Genomic DNA, 16,519 nt, shown 5'->3' on the forward strand with positions numbered 1-16,519 from the left:
GAGAATGGAGAGGGAAGGGTGAAGATGATGATGTTGTGTGAAGAAAAATGAATCGAGAGCCTCTGAATTGGATTCAGCTTTGGATTTATAGAGGTGAAGGGAAGAGAGTCGAGGTTAGTTTTTTCATTCTGATTTTTCTGTTAAATGCTCTCTTCTGCTAGTTCTCACCTCCTCTTCTTTTCTGTTAGAAACTTCTTCTCTTTTCTGTTTTTTGTTTTGTAACTCTGTTAAAAATCAGTTAGAGTGTGGTTAGGAATTGGTTAGGGTTAGTTAGAGATTGTACTAGGTTGTTAGGGGTTGTTATAAATCTGTTAGGGGATGGTTAAAACTGATTTTTGTGTTATGAAAGGTTGTTAGTTGGTAGTTAGTTATTGATTCTGTTTTTTTTTTTGTTATGACATTTAGGTGTTGGAATGTTAGTTATATGGAGAGTGAATGTGATCAGGTGGTTAGAAAAGTTATAAAAGTGGTTAGGGATTATGAATGTATATGGTTGTTGATGTGGTTATCATTCTGTTTTGGTTGTTAGAAATTGGTTATATGTTAGTTACAATGGATGACAAGCCAGTTATGTCAGTTGGAAATTCTGTTAGGATGGTTATGGGACAGTTAGGGTTGGTTAAGGGGAAGTTTGAAAGAAGTTGGAGTTAGTTGTGATTAAATGTCAGTTAGTTAGGTTAGTTGACTGTTTTGTTTTGTTAGGTTCTGTTAGTTACTTTACTTGAATGCAAATACAGCAAGGCTTTGTATTGCTGATGAGACTAACATGCTTGTGATGATTGTATGATATGGGGTTGGTGTTGATTAGTGCAGAGTTATTTAATGCAGATTTTCTGTTTTGTATGATGGTGCAGGTCTAGAAATGTTAGAGATTCTTGATGATGAGCCGGTGCAGACAACCTATGAAGCGGGGCTGACTTTGTGTACAAATTCTGACTTGCTCTTGTTAGATTGCATTATTTTTGGTGTGCCTTAGAAATGTGATGAAGGTAATCTGTATGATGATATCTCGCAACCGTATGAGTTTGAACATAATGTATACTAGGAGATGGGTGTTTGAATTGGATAAGGCTTTTCATTTTGCTTTTGTTTGGAATTCTGTATGCAGGCTTTCATAGTTTTTTCTTTGTAGTGAATATGTATGTCGACTGCCCCTTGTTTGTTTCCCTTTTGTTTTCATGCTTTTTTGAACCGTGGCTTGCACTGAATTTCTATCTCGAGTTTGATCATTGCGGTCTCGATGAACTGATATGGCATGTGTTTAATTTTATTGCCACTTTAGATTGACGTATGGTGGTCAGTACTTGTTTTTTCTGTTTGGAAGGTTACTTATTCTTGTTGTTTTGGTATTTTGTATGTGTGGTATGATTTATATAATATGGTGGGCTGAATTGGTACAGCAGGTTCATCTATGATTGTTTAGTATAGAATGTGTGAATTAAGGTTGACTGATTTATGGTGATGTAGGTTTATATGAAGTCAGAATTCGTGCAGCAGGTTTTGTGGAGGCTTGAAGAATGAAGGTTGATGAAATGGCTTGGTCACAAAGAAAACTTGAAGCAAATTAATGTTGAGTCATGAATATGCTGAACAAATGGGAAATAGGTCTAGGATAGGGTGTTGACTTTGGTTAACTGTTTGACCAAAAGTCAACAGTTGACTAAAAGTCAATCAGAAGTCAAAATATTTTTTTGGGTGTAATTTTCAACGTAGCTTGTATGTAATGGATATGGCCAATGCTAATGAAATGTGGACTTCTCATGAATATGATGATTTTTCTTGTGTATTCCTTACAACTCTTTTCCCCTCTTGCAATACTGAATCATACAACATAAATGAGATGAAAGCTCAAGGTAGTTCAACATGGTCTATGGTCAAAAAGTCAACTCCTTATGGTTGACTTTGGCCAAAAATAAAAGTCTTGGTCATTAACTTTCAAACTTGAAAATTGCCCCATGTAAACTCCAGGTAAATCCCTACTCTTTTAACGAAGCCTCAGACGAATAGTTTTTATTCCAAATAATAAGATGAACCAAACTTTGAATTGGAGAATAAACCAGATGAAACCATAACAATAAGATGATCATAGGAACAGCTCCTGAAAATCCACCAGTTGACACAAGCATAGTGAAATGAACCTTAATTCATGATCAGTTGAAAATCTCAATAGAAACAAGTCTGCACAAGGTATGAACTTCAAACCACGTGAAACCTCAGCTCTATCTACTACCTCGATCCCTTGCCAAATTTATTGATTAATGATGCATGTTATGTTAATGACCTAATGAAGGTATGTACATGAGATGAGAAGTCTAAGCCAGTTAAAAATTAAGGGGTAGGACAAATTTGGGGTATGACAGCTAGGTGAACACCTATGCTCAAACGGTTCACTAAACATCCATCCTAAAATCAATCAAGAAAATCGTAGTTCTTTCGAACTACAATCGCTCTGATTCTTCCATTGAAGATATGTAGGCACAAGACTCAAATGTCTTGGCGAGCATATTAATAAAAAATCATTTCTTTTTTCTCCATAATAAAAAACCAAAAACAGGTTCTTTCTCTTAATAAAATAAATGTAAACTTAAGCTAACTCTCGATTACGAAACAACTAAATGGGTTCCATCGAGTACGATGGAGGTAAGGGGTACTAATACCTTCCCCTTGCTTAACCGACTCCCGAACCCAAGTTTGGTCGCGAAGGCCATCTTATCCATTGTTTTAATTTCCCATGGGTTTTATCAATATTTTCCCTTTCCCTTTGGAATAAATAAAATTTGGTGGCAACTCTGTTTGTTACCTTCGTGGCGATTATTTTTTGACCCGCGACACAAATCACCGATTCACAAACCAATTAGACAAAATCCGAAAAACCAATAAAAATGAGAGTATAATAATCAACTCTAAAACTAGCATTCCCCAGTGTTACAAGATCAGAGCATGACACCGACGTAAAACTAACAGACTAGCCTATAAGCTATCCTCACCAAGCTCAAAGTCATTACTCCTCAATCTAAAATTGATCAACACAAGGGTGGGACATATCACAATTAAACTATATTATAAGTTCATAACGACAAAACATCATAAGCATATTATTCACCCAACTGCGAAATATTCAGGTTTTCAGAAAATATTCACCAACAAATATTATAAGCCCCCTTCACTCATATAATTTATTTATTTGAAGAGCGTTTAACTATTACGTTTCGTCAAAACATTATTGTGTCAAATACTATCTTGGTAGAAAATTATGAAGATAGTGGCGGAGCCAGTGAAAACTTGTCCATCCTTCATAAATTTTATGGCTCCGCCACTGCATATTGTGGTGAGCGTTGGAGGGACTTTAAGACACAAATCACTCATGATTATATTAAACTTGCAGAAGATAAAGAACAACCTCCATACGAGGTGTATTCATTTATTTATCAAGATGTTAAGGAGAAATTGTAGAGTCTCTGTTTCTACGTGAAACAATTGCTAGCCTCTTATTTAAGGTTACTTGCAGGACCGACTACAACAATCCTAGACTTATTATCAAGTTTCTCATACGAAGTGATCAAGAGAATATATTGTAAAAGAATGCAATGTAAAGAAGAAGTGAAATAAAACAAAACAAAATATTTAAAGTATAAGACTGGAAATTTCTTTGAACTGAAATGTTGGAAGAAAACATACATTGGAAACAGACAAACTTGTTTCTCTCTTAAATACGTGTAATTTGAGTTTAGTGTTTCAATGAAATAAGTTTGCAACCTCTAAACTGAATGCAGTAAATTGCTTAAATAGATAAAATACATATGCAACCGTTAACGGTTGGTATACTCCTACGTTGGGAAATCGTGTGAAAACTTTCCCCACTTCTCCACATTCTGCTCCATGATTTGCATATTTGAATTTGTCTTTTGCCGCCTTCATATTCGATCACATCGACGTCGAACCAAGCCTTCTGGATGTTTTCCTGGTCGGCATCGTTCCTTGGACACGTTTCACCTGCTTCATCGATGGCTCTTGATCTTCTCACGTAATTGGCTTTTTAATAAGAGGCCACCTATTTATTTGGGCCAACTTTCCATTTTAGGCCCATAGTTGCTTAGTTGAGAAATGCTTGTCAACAAATTGCCCCCCAAAATACCAAGTTCGATGGAGGTTGTGTCGACGAAGAAATTGGGCATTTTCTCCTTCGTGTTTGTCTTTCCGCCTACACGTCTTCTCAGGATGACATCACGCGTCATTATAAACCCTTTCTCCGCAAAATTTTCCTATGTCAATTCGTTATTTCTCATGATGATTCCTAGTTTTTAGGGTGTGGATTTTCGAACTAAACTCTACTAACTTTCCCACTTCTTGTCTGTCCCTGTTATTTACATATAATATCAAGCATTAACATTGCAACTATGCATAAAGCCAAAGCCAATTAAAAAAAAAAAGCCAATTCAAAGAGAGATACTTCTATTTTAAAAAATAGAGATACCATAAATAATGTTATACTTTTAAAATCTAATATGAACCTAAAACATATATGTCAATTCCTATCTACTTTTAAAATAAAACAAACAAATCATATTCAAATTTTGAATCTAACTTAATACTAACAAATTAGGAATAACTTAAAAAATCAATTAAAATTGCATTTTCTTTCATGTATCTGTTCTTTCTGAGCCTGTTAGGATATTGGGATTCAACAGGACAATAAGGCCAATAGGTTTGGTCAGTTGCTACTGCAATTTTGAAAGGCAAAAAAACTCGATTCATAACAAATTGATAACATGGTAAGTGAAAAAGCACAAGAGGAGAAAACGATAAGAACCAATGAAAACATTTTCTTATTGAAAATTACCTAATGAAAGGTCATGAAAATTACATAATGAACGATCTGCTGATTTGGTGTACAACTTTGATAGTTAATTTTATCGGTTGTTATATGCTTCAGTGATGCTTCAATGATTCGTCTTGCTGGCACATAGTCAATCTTGTAATCACCTTTCCCCTGAAATAGCACAGTTTCACGATAATAGATGAAAAGAAATATCTATTTGTAGTTTGCCATTTGTGATATCATATTTGTTTTAAAAAACCAAATTGTTTACTTAAAAACCTACTCTTACCACAACTATTTATACGATTTCTGAGTGCGAGTTGAATACCTTTGGAGTAAAAGATGGAACCGTATAAAAATATATAAAAATTACATATGTATTTTCTGCTGACTGATTCTGGTGGAAAAAAACAAAATTTGGAAGAGTCGTTCGACTCAAAAGCTCCAAAAGCCTGAAATTCCAACAACAATAGGTGGCCTTTGGAGTGAAACGTGGAACCCTAATTCAAAAATTCAACAGGATTGACAAAAATCGAAAAATTATATGGTAAGAGACAGGACAAAAACATGAATTCTTGTCTCTCACTAAATTATGAGACAGCTTTTTGTTCCAAATACAAATTATTAAAATATAATTTACAATCATCTCTATTTAATATCTTAATTCATAAATAATGTGTCAATAAATAAATTTTAATCACTCTCTATTAAAATATTTAATATCTTGAAAATGCATTTCGAAAAATTAGAGATATTTTTATTATTCCACACAATACACGCTAAAAAAGCATGAGGTGCATTAAAAAATTCTCAAAAATAAAAACTAATGTGTCCATAACAAAACTGAATAGGTCTTTAGTTATTTTCTTTTTGGGCGTGTTAGTAGAGCCTTAGTTAATAAACAGTCAAATAAGTGAATAATGGAAATTGAATGAATATAAGTTGAGTTTGACTGTTGTGTTCTTACTCTTTTCAAGTATTGACAACATCGACTTACTAAAACATTTATAGAGTATTCTCGTTTACCAAAGAGACCGTTGTTTCCCAATATTTGAAGGAGTCATTTATTTAGAATAATACCTTTCCAATGCTCTCCATTAAATAGCACAAATACGTACCACATCTTAGGCCACACTATATATGGTAGTAGTACTTGTGTTTTGGTTTAGCCTAATCAAAAACAAAACTCTAATCCATCACTTCTACACTTTTTTTTTTTTTTTTTTGACAAAATCACTTCTACACTTGAGTTTTAAGAAATGAAAATGGAGAATCCGTGGAATCAAAGTATTGTTCCCTCGTCTATTACTCGTAAAAGTCAGTCAAAATTTGAAGTCAATATGATGGGATTCATGACTGATTATAATTTCTATATCCCAGACCAAGGTGATAGCACTGGTATGGCTTTTAGTGTGTCATATAATGCTGCAACAAGGTATCGTAATGAGAAGGATTTATGCACCTGTGTGGGATCTATGTTATGCTGTGTAGTTCCTGGATTCAGAAACTCTGTTGAGACAGCACTGAATGGAATAGGCGTCAGGCCTCGTTTCGTGAGTTTACCATCTCAGGCTGAAGAAAACAACATAGTAATGTCTAACGCTTCTCAATTGGACTGGCCTTCCATTCTTGTAATTTTTGGCTATTGTGCTCTTACTCTTTTCAAGATTGACAACATCGACTTACTTCATTTTGACAGAAGGAAAACTCCCAACAAAGACAGGATTCTTGAACTGCAAGCCAAAGTTGGATTCACTCCTCGCAATTATTTGCACGGTATACCATTTGACCAACATAAAGAAAAGGAAGTTAGCACAATGCTTGGTACTCATGCTATTCGCACTTCTGTTATTACATTCCTCATGAACAATTTTGATCATCTGGATTCACAAATATGTAGTTTGTGTCAATATTTGAGCTATGTGTTGTCTTGGTCAGGTGATATGCGTATTTTAACCCTTATGAATAAGTGGTTAGTTAAGACTAACTCTCCTGTTCTAGCTGTCTCTAGTGTTAAAGAAGAGGTGGACAATTTGGAAGAGACCATTAAAACTATTCGGGATTATACTTATCCTCAGTATTTCAGTCATATTTGTTCAGTTTCAGAACTTTTCTATCTTGATGTTTCTAGATTTCCTACTCTGTTTGCTGTTGCAATAGAGCTAGAGAAGGGAAGTGATGGTTCGGATGTTTATTCTTACTCAAAGGTGAACAGTATAACCCTAAAAAGATTGGTGAAACTTCATCTCTCAAACATCAGAGGATTCTCAAGTGTAAGATGCCTGCCTTCAATTCCTGGGATATAACTCGGACCTGACAGTGCTTAAAAACCAGCTAGGAGCATGTTAGGTTAGGAGTAGTAGTTTTTGTTGACGAATTTTGTAGGAAGAGATCCAAATCCTAGTAGTTGTAGTTCTTTTTTAAAAATTTCAAGTGCTTGAGTTTTTTATTACTAAGTGTGTTAGTTGAAATCTTTTATGGGTAAGGCTAACTTGCAAGGCATAAGTTAAATGATCCTCTCCAATTTTTTCTCTCATGCCTTCTCTCATGTGCAATTATGTACCATTAAATTAATCTAATGGTTGTCAACAAAAAGAGAAAAAACATCATTTAAAGAAGAGAGATAAATATATAGTAGTTTTAATTTTCTTTAATTTTGTGGTATTACTTGTCAGTAATCAAGTCAAACTGATTGCGGCTAATTAAAGTATTGTTTCAAAATTAATTTATAAAAATCAAAATAAAGATAAAAAGTTTCATAAGAATTAAAATCTATATTTAATACGATAAAAAAAACTATGGTCTCTCATAATCTCATTTTAAGGTTATGTGTAGGGCTGGAAATGAGTCGAGTTGAGTCGAACTCGTCTCAGCTCAGTTCGACTCATTAAGAATTGGCCGAGTTCGAGTTCGAGCTCGAGTTCATGACGAATTTTTTTTTCAGCTCAAACTCGACTCGCTAAGAATTGGCCGAGTTTGAGTTCGAGTTCGAGTATATCTCGAACTTTTTTTCAGGTCAAACTCGACTTGTTAGAAGTTCACGAAAATCTCGATTCAACTTGTTAGGTTTATCTTGTTAGGTTCAACTCGCTTATTTCATGAATTTAGAAGTAATTTTTTAAAGTCTATTTATATATATATATAAAGTCTATTTATATATATATATATATATATATATATATATATATATATATATATATATATATATATATATATATATATATTTGACATTTTAAATTAATATTTTTTAATTAAAAAATATAGAAATAAAATAAAAGTTATAAGATTAGAATTTATACGATGTTAATTTTATTTGTATAATTATTTGTAGAAATATTTTGCTCACTAGAGAATATAAATTATCAATTAAAACCGTTAGATTAAGATAAAATATGATACTAAGATTTAGAGCAAATATACAATCGAGCTAACTCATGAACCTAACGAGTCGAACCATGTATAGTTCAAGTTCAGCTCATTTAGTTAACGAACTTAGTTTTTAGCTCATACTCAGCTCATTTGGTTCATGAACCTAGTTCAACGATTTATTTTTCGAATCGAGTTTCGAACTATTTTCGAGTTAGTTTGGTTCATTGCCAGCCCTAGTTATGTGAATAAAAACTAATTATCATAACTATGGTCTCTCGTAATCTCATTTTAGGGTTACGTGATTAAGTAGTATTTATTAAAAACTAATTATTAAAAATTAATTTTTTAGTTACAATATTTGCTACGGATGTATTTTTATATACATACATATTATAACTATTCTTGTTTTTAATTAGAAAATATATAATAATAAATTAACTAATTAGTCGTGATTTATAATAAATAAAAAATTTCAATATATAAGTTATATGTTTTAACAATCTCTCAATGACTCATTTTTAAATAAAAGAGCTTTAAAAATTTAAAATTTGAAAAAGTAGTAGTTGATATATAATACTTACTTATTTTCATTTTTATGTTGACAATATAAAAAAAAAGACATTAATTTGTCTTCTTTAGCCACAAATACGTTTTTTATGTATAACTTTTATAATATATTAAAATTATTCTTATTTTTATTTAATAATATAAAAATTTTAAAATTAGCTAATTAAATTAGTGATAAATAATTTTTTCCTATATAAATTGTACACCTTAACCCCTATTTTTACGGAATCATTTTAAAAAAAAAAAATAATGTTTATACAATGAAGTATAGTAAATTATAATTGATGTATTATAATTTTTTTGTATGTTGACAATATTATAAAATATTAAAGTTAAATACTTTTTACTTACATAATTTTCCTATGATGTAATAATAAATAATTATTATTTTCAGTTTTATTAAATATAAAAATTAATTTAATTTATTGATTAAATATGTAGAAAAATAATTTCATTATTATCAAATAAAAAGTATTACAAAATTATTTGATAAAGACTTTTAAAAAAACGACATGCACAGTAAATTATATTGGATGAGATGCCTTCCTCTTGTCTTTTATTTTCTCAATTTAAGTTATATATAGTAAATAAATAAATTAATTAAAACTGAAATATATTTCTCTCTCTTCTTTAAATGACATTTTTTTCTCAATTGTTATCAACCATTAGATTAATCTAGTGATTCATAATTGCACATGAGAGAGAGCATGAGAGAAAAAATTGGAGAGGATCCAATTTCTAAGTTAAGATATAAATATTGTAAAATTTTCTTAAATATAGTGAAATTTTCTATTGGAATTAGTTTTGTGATACTGTTTGGACAATCTTATCAAAACAGCTTATAACACTTCTCAGAAAAATTAAATTTAAAAATTTTCTAAGATAACTTATGAAAACTACTCATAGCATATTTTATAATAAGTTTAATTTATTTTAAAGTTTGTTATTAAAATAGCTTATACTAATTTATCGAAAGAGTTTATGACATCTTTCAAAAAAATAATTGCACTTAATTTTAAAAATTCTCCAAGATAACTTATGAAAACTACTTATAATATATTTAAAAATGAGTTTAATTTATAGTGATATAGTACATTGAAACTTTTAAAGATATAGAAGTTTATTAGTATAATATATAGTAATAAAAAATGTCAAATTACAGTTTTGGTTTCTCTATTTTGATGTTTTCACGATTTTAGTTCACCTATTTTATTTTTAAACACTTTTGGTCCTTCATCCACGCTTTAGCTACAAAAAACGCTTATGTGTCACATTTTAAAATACGTAGCTCGTCCTCAAGTGAGGATGGAGGACCAAAAATGAGGATGACAGACCAAAAAATGTATTTTAAAATGTGAACCATAAGCGTTTTTTTTGTAGCTAAAGTGTGGATGAGGGATCAAAAGTGTTTAAAAACAAAATAGGGGACTATAATCGTGAAAACACAAAAATAGGGGAATCAAAACTGTAATTTAGCCTAAAAAAATTATTATTGTATAAAAATAAAAAGTATAAACTTTTTTATTAAATTATTCTTCAATACTAAATGTTTAAGATAAATTTACATAATTAATAATTAAAATGAGAGATAATAATTAGGATTAATAGCTATTTTGTATAAAAAGAAAATCTTAGATTGGCATGACTTATGAAAAATTTCTAAAAATAAATATATTTATGAAAAATTCTATGGTAAAGTTATACAACTGACTTTTCTGGTGAAGTCATTAATCTAACCAATGAAAAAGCAAGTTAATTTAGTCAGTGCCACATCAATTATCTACCTAAGAATGAGACATACTTAGTCTCTCCCTAATATATCCTTTCATTAAAAAATAATTACACTATAAAAAGCCCTTTATGAAAATTGACTAAAATTGACTAAATGAAATTGTATTAACCAATCAAAATATTCCTTTCATCCAAGTGGCACTATGTTTTTGAAAATTTTGTTGGAACACTCCTTTATCCACGGGTAAAACCATAGCAATTATCATTTTAACTCACTTCTATCCTCTCATTCCCCCATTTACTTTTCTCTCTTCTTTTTTTATTATTTAATATAATTAAATTTATACAATTATCATTTATTTTATAATAAATTAATTCATTTTAAATTTAAGAAAATATAGAGTTGTAACAAAGACGTAGTGTTTGGTGTAAATATTAAATATATTATCATTTCTCTCAAACTCATAAATCTTCATTCATTTAAATTTGGTGTAAATATTAAATATATTATCATTTCTCTCAAATTCATAAATCTTCATTCATTTAAATTTGCTAAGTTATATAGAGTTGTAACACCTTTTTATGATATATTGGAAAGGTGATTAGATGTTTCTTGCACTATAGTGTGTTATAAATAAGGTTGTGAAAAAAATTAAATAACTAGGTTTAATAAAAAAAATTACGAAAAAACCATGTTTTCGGGGTATTTACCAAAATGTCTAGGTTTGAGAACCCATATAAGTGGATGCGCCAACTGAAATGGCGCATAAGTGTTATTTTAGGGTGCATGCGCCATTTAAAATGGCTAACCCTAATTTTCCAATTGTTTGCGCCAAATGGAATGGCGCATTAGGGTATTTTTTCCCTACTAGCCAAACCATTTGGCGCCTAAGGCCAATACTTTTTTTTATAGTTTTTTTTAGTTTTTATAATTAAATTTAGAAAACCTATTTTGACATCCGTTATTCGAAATCGAAACAACGGGGCTATATATAAAAACCGGAAATAACAAATTTCATTAATTTAAGGGAAACGATACATCGACAACAATTGATTAAAGAAAACATAACAAAATACATAACAAAATTCCTAATGGCGTCCATCGCCAAGATAACCATCTGTTCTGCACGAAGGTCTTGTTATCGGACGTCTAGCGCGTTCGTTGATGCCGCCGCGAAGTCTAGCACCACCCCTACCCCTTCGTGCTTCTTGCTGGGTCTGTGTAACTGGGCCTGGAAGTGAGTTGTTTCGGTGGTCGCTGTCTATGAATTCGTCCACGCCACCATAATTTTTCAGAAACCGACTGTCGTAAAGTCGGTTACCCAAGCCCTCAAAATTGTTAACTGGTGGTGGGGGAGTAGGTTGGGACACGACTTCCGGTACGTAGCACCCAGCAGCACTAGAACTACCTTGATAAAATCCAAATTGGTTCGACGGTGTTGCATAGCCAAAAGGGGTGCCACGGTGAGATGATTCAGCATGTGGACCATCGTCGGGACTTAGATGGAGGCTTGACGAACCGATCTCAATGTTTTGTCCGAAGAACCTTGTGGACCCTGTGTAACCTGCAAAGCCAAGTGGTTGTGAATGGGTCTGGTATTGGCTAGCGGAATGGTGTTGGTCTTCAGCTTCTTGGAAAGGTTGAGACTGTGATTGGAACAAATGTTGTTGCCGGTAGTTGCGGGTAGAACGGGACGGAGTATGGAACAGATTTTGTTGTTGGTTGGTGTACTAATTTTGTTCTTGTTCTCGTTGTTGTTGTTGTTGTAGATGTAGTTGTCGTAGTTGTTGTCGTAGTTGTAGTTGTTGTTGTTGTCGTTGTTGTTGTCGTTGTTGTTGTTGTTGTTCCTCTTCAGGTTGTTGTTGTGGGGGTAGGATGTAGTTGTGAGCACGGGGGTCTATTAAGTAGAACGGATCTGCAATAAATAAATTAGGGGTGGTAACCGTACAGTACCAACTCATGTATTCTGCGGACGGTTTCATCTCATGATCACTCATGGGGAAGTCGAGGACATATTGGCGACGATCCTTCCACATCTGGCGCCATTCAGGTGTGCAAATCCTTCTAGTTTTGATGATTTCACTGATGGTTGACTCGTCTGAGGTGCCACACGCCCAAGTCAACTGGAGGATCGAGTATACCTTGATGCATTCTGAACTGTAGTTTGACCCGGTCACTATGATGCATTTCGATGATGTTGTACCGGATCAGGCAAGTTCTTGCAGTCCAAATAGATGCATCTGCACCTCTAGGCTCATGGTCGCAATCAAGATACGATCTCCATTTAAACTGCATGCATAAGAGTTATACATTATTTCGATCAAATATTTATAAAAAATACACTTATAAAAGAGCAAAAGATTAGAGATAATACATCCTCGGGTCGTAAGTGATCAACCACCTGGCGGTACATCGTGATATTTGACCGCGGATTTTTCGTGAAGTCCAGTTTTTTCACGCAAAATCTAAAACGCAAATTAAATGTGTTAGTTAGAGTAAATCATAATCCACTAATTCTGCATGAAAAATTTGAATTAAATAGTTACCTCATTGCATACGGAAAGGTCCAACTGGTTCTGTTAATCGGGGCCATTATAGGCATCCTCCACCACCCCCACACTTGCACCAACAGAGCGCATCTATAGAATGTGCAAGAATCGTATTTTGCGTTCTTGCACAGGGATTGGTACACTGTAGCCAGCACTTCAGACCCCTAACTATATAGACTAACTCTAGTAAAATCCATTAATAAACGTAGATACATAAAATTAACGGTGTTACCGGTACTATCTGGAAACAAAACGTTTCCAATTAGCAAGACCAGGTAACACCTGGTTTTCTAAAGTATAGTTTCTTGGGAAGAATCATCATCCAACCAAAAATTTGAATAATAGTCCTTTAACCTCTTAAGGTTAACACCCTGTCCCCTAGCACCAAATTGTCCCTCTATCAAGTCTATACCCAATGCCTGATAGCATAGGGAATTTGCTTGCATTACACAACCATTAATTGCCTTACCGTCTACTGGAAGGCCTAGTAATATGTGAACATCCTCCAGGGTTATAGTGCACTCCCCTGTTGGAAGATGGAAAATATGTGTCTCCGACCTCCAGCATTCTAACAAGGCCAGAACAAATTTGTGATCTATGGAAGCCTCAGCGATGCTGCTAATGGGTCCGAAACTAGCAACTTCTAAGTAGGGTCTTATGCGTTCGTCCGGAGCGATGATCGAGTGATTACGAGTCCGGAATCAGGAAGCATCCTGAAAATAATTATGCATGCATTAGTATGCAGTTATAATATAATAGACAGATGAATGTTATTAACGTAACAGTAAAATACTTACATAGGATGCGATGTTCTCCACAGTTCCTCAGTGCGTATCACCCATTGTTAAGAGAGACATGGTTGAAGACTGGAAATCTGGAATTTGAAAGCAAAATGATTATTGTGGGAGTAAATGAGTGATAGTGATGATGCTGAAACGGTAACAAGCTACATGTTGGACATGTCAACACATTCAAAGTTTCTAGGTGTTGCTTGTGCAGAAGTGGTTGGCATGCATGCAACATAACTTTCGGTGACAGGACATGGTGACATGCATGCAGAGCAGAAATAGGTGACAGATAGGGTTGCATGCATGCAATATTAGGAGGAATCGTTTCAGGAATCTTTTCAGGAATCGTTTCAGATGCATGCGAACTTGCAGGAATCGTTCCAGACGCATGCAAAACACGGAAATCATTAAGACGTTAACAGGTGGGGACCATGTGGGGACCAGGTGGGGACCACATGTACAATACATATGCGCCAAATGGAATGACACATTCTTTAAAATGCAACACTAATGTGCCAAACTATTTGGCGCCTTCCAGGAAAGCCAAATAACATATGCGCCATTCCATTTGGCGCATTAGTGCAAATCCTATTTTTTTTTGAAAATTAGGGTTCCTGTTTTGTCATTTAGTGGAAACCCTGGTTGTGTTATGGACCGTAAGTCAGGCGTCCGTCCCTCTATAAATTAGGGTTTCTTGTGTGCATAAGACTACACACAGGAAATAAAGACGAGATCTCGCATAAGGCCAGATAGCACGCACCGGAGCTATGAGCCTCCACCACTTGTAAGGCGGTTCGACTATCAACCGGAGTATCGTCGAAGGAACGGGCATGTCATTTTCTCTCTGTCAAACCTCCCATGCCGGTTATGTTTTTGAATATCCATTCCATGGACCAACTTAAGGGGACCATCCTGAGGTTTTTGGGTGGGGAGTACAATCCCGGCGAAGAGATCAGATCTATCAAGAGGCTTAGAACAAGGGGTGGTGTTTTTCTTGAAAGACAGCGTTGGTGGGAGACTATGGAAGACGACATCCAATGCACTCGGATGATGGAGGACAGAGAAAACATTGTTTTAACTGTTGTAATATCCTAGATGCCGCAGTTTCATTATCATTTTTGTAACTTCTGTACCGTTCAATCAAATGCTCAACGCATATTTCAATGAATTGATATTTTATCGTTACGAATAATTGCTACAAGTGGTACGCTTGATAAATAAGTTATAAATATTTAAGTTATAAATAATTAACAACAATATTTCCCGCTATATTTACGCGCTAAAAAATACTTGCTACAAGTGGTACGCTCTTCTATAAATAGAGGTGTGTGTGTGTGTGTGTGTGTGTGAAGTTGAAGTATTAACTCTTTTTTTTCTTCTAAGTGAAAATAATTATAAATGGATTCAGTTTGGGCTTGTAGTATTTTTTGAGGAAGGTAGTCACATACGGGTTTGTCTGAACCCGCATTGGGATTTCAAGAGAATTGTTAGAGCCATCAACACCGGGTTTCGTCAACTGGATGGTCCAACCAGGAAAGTTAAACAAATAGATTATCATTGTCCATACATTACGTTGACGGATAATAACCCAAAAGGCACCTACATGTATTATTGGGATCGTGTGAAAGACGATGTGGATGTGGATCTAATGTTTTGGACACACAGTGGAGAAGTTAACCGAGGTGTTGAAAATCCACTTGTTCTTGCAGTGATACTTGAGTAGTTTAGATTATGTGTTGTTTTATTTGTTGCAATGTAATTTCGTGTTCTACCAGTTGTTTTGTGTTATTTTATTTGATGCAATGTAATTTCGTGTTCTACCAGTTGTTTTGTGTTATTTTATTTGTTGCAATATAATTTCGCGTTCTACCAGTTGTTTTGTGTTATTTTATTTGATACAATGTAATTTCGTGTTCTACCAGTTGTTTTGTGTTATTTTATTTGTTGCAATATAATTTCGTGTTCTACCAATTGTTTTGTGTTGCAAACGCTGGATCATTTAATTAAAATTAATGTGGTTGTTGTGTTAGTTGTGGTTGGTGTAAACATTAATTAAGCTAAAAGACATTTACCATTGTGTGTTGGTCTTTTACATTCAATTTGGAATCTTGAGACAGACATAGATCAGCGTGCGTCTGTCTAGTCTCGTCATGTTGGAATCTTGGGACAGACCTAGATCAGCGTGCGTCTATCTAGTCTCGTCATGTTGGAATCTTGGGACAGACCTAGATCAGCGTGCGTCTCATCTTGAGACAATGCAAGGCTGTAAGCATGTTGGTAAACATTGTGCAATAGAGCATTATCCTATATAAGACAACCAATATTTCTAAACATTACAACACACACAAACAATATTGCCTATTATCACCTGATATTACAACACCCAAACACTAACCCGAAACAATGGTTTTATCTCCCCAATACTTGGTAAATGCCCATCTAAACGGTGAGACTTACTCACATAAAATAGCCGGTTTTGTGATGAGAAACACTCAAGTTGTGCTATTTTTGTTAAGCAAAAGAGCCACCTTTACATCCTTCATTCAGCGACTTCAGGCTAAGATTGCAATGGGTCCTAGTGCAAACATTTTTTACCAATGTCCTTCTTTCAATAACAACAACACCGTCAAGTTTTATGAGATGGAGATTGCAAATGACGAAGACCTCCAAGATATGTTTACTACCCACGGATATT

Source organism: Vicia villosa, unplaced genomic scaffold (assembly GCF_029867415.1).
Source record: "Vicia villosa cultivar HV-30 ecotype Madison, WI unplaced genomic scaffold, Vvil1.0 ctg.002224F_1_1, whole genome shotgun sequence".
In the NCBI taxonomy this organism is placed as follows: Eukaryota; Viridiplantae; Streptophyta; class Magnoliopsida; order Fabales; family Fabaceae; genus Vicia; species Vicia villosa.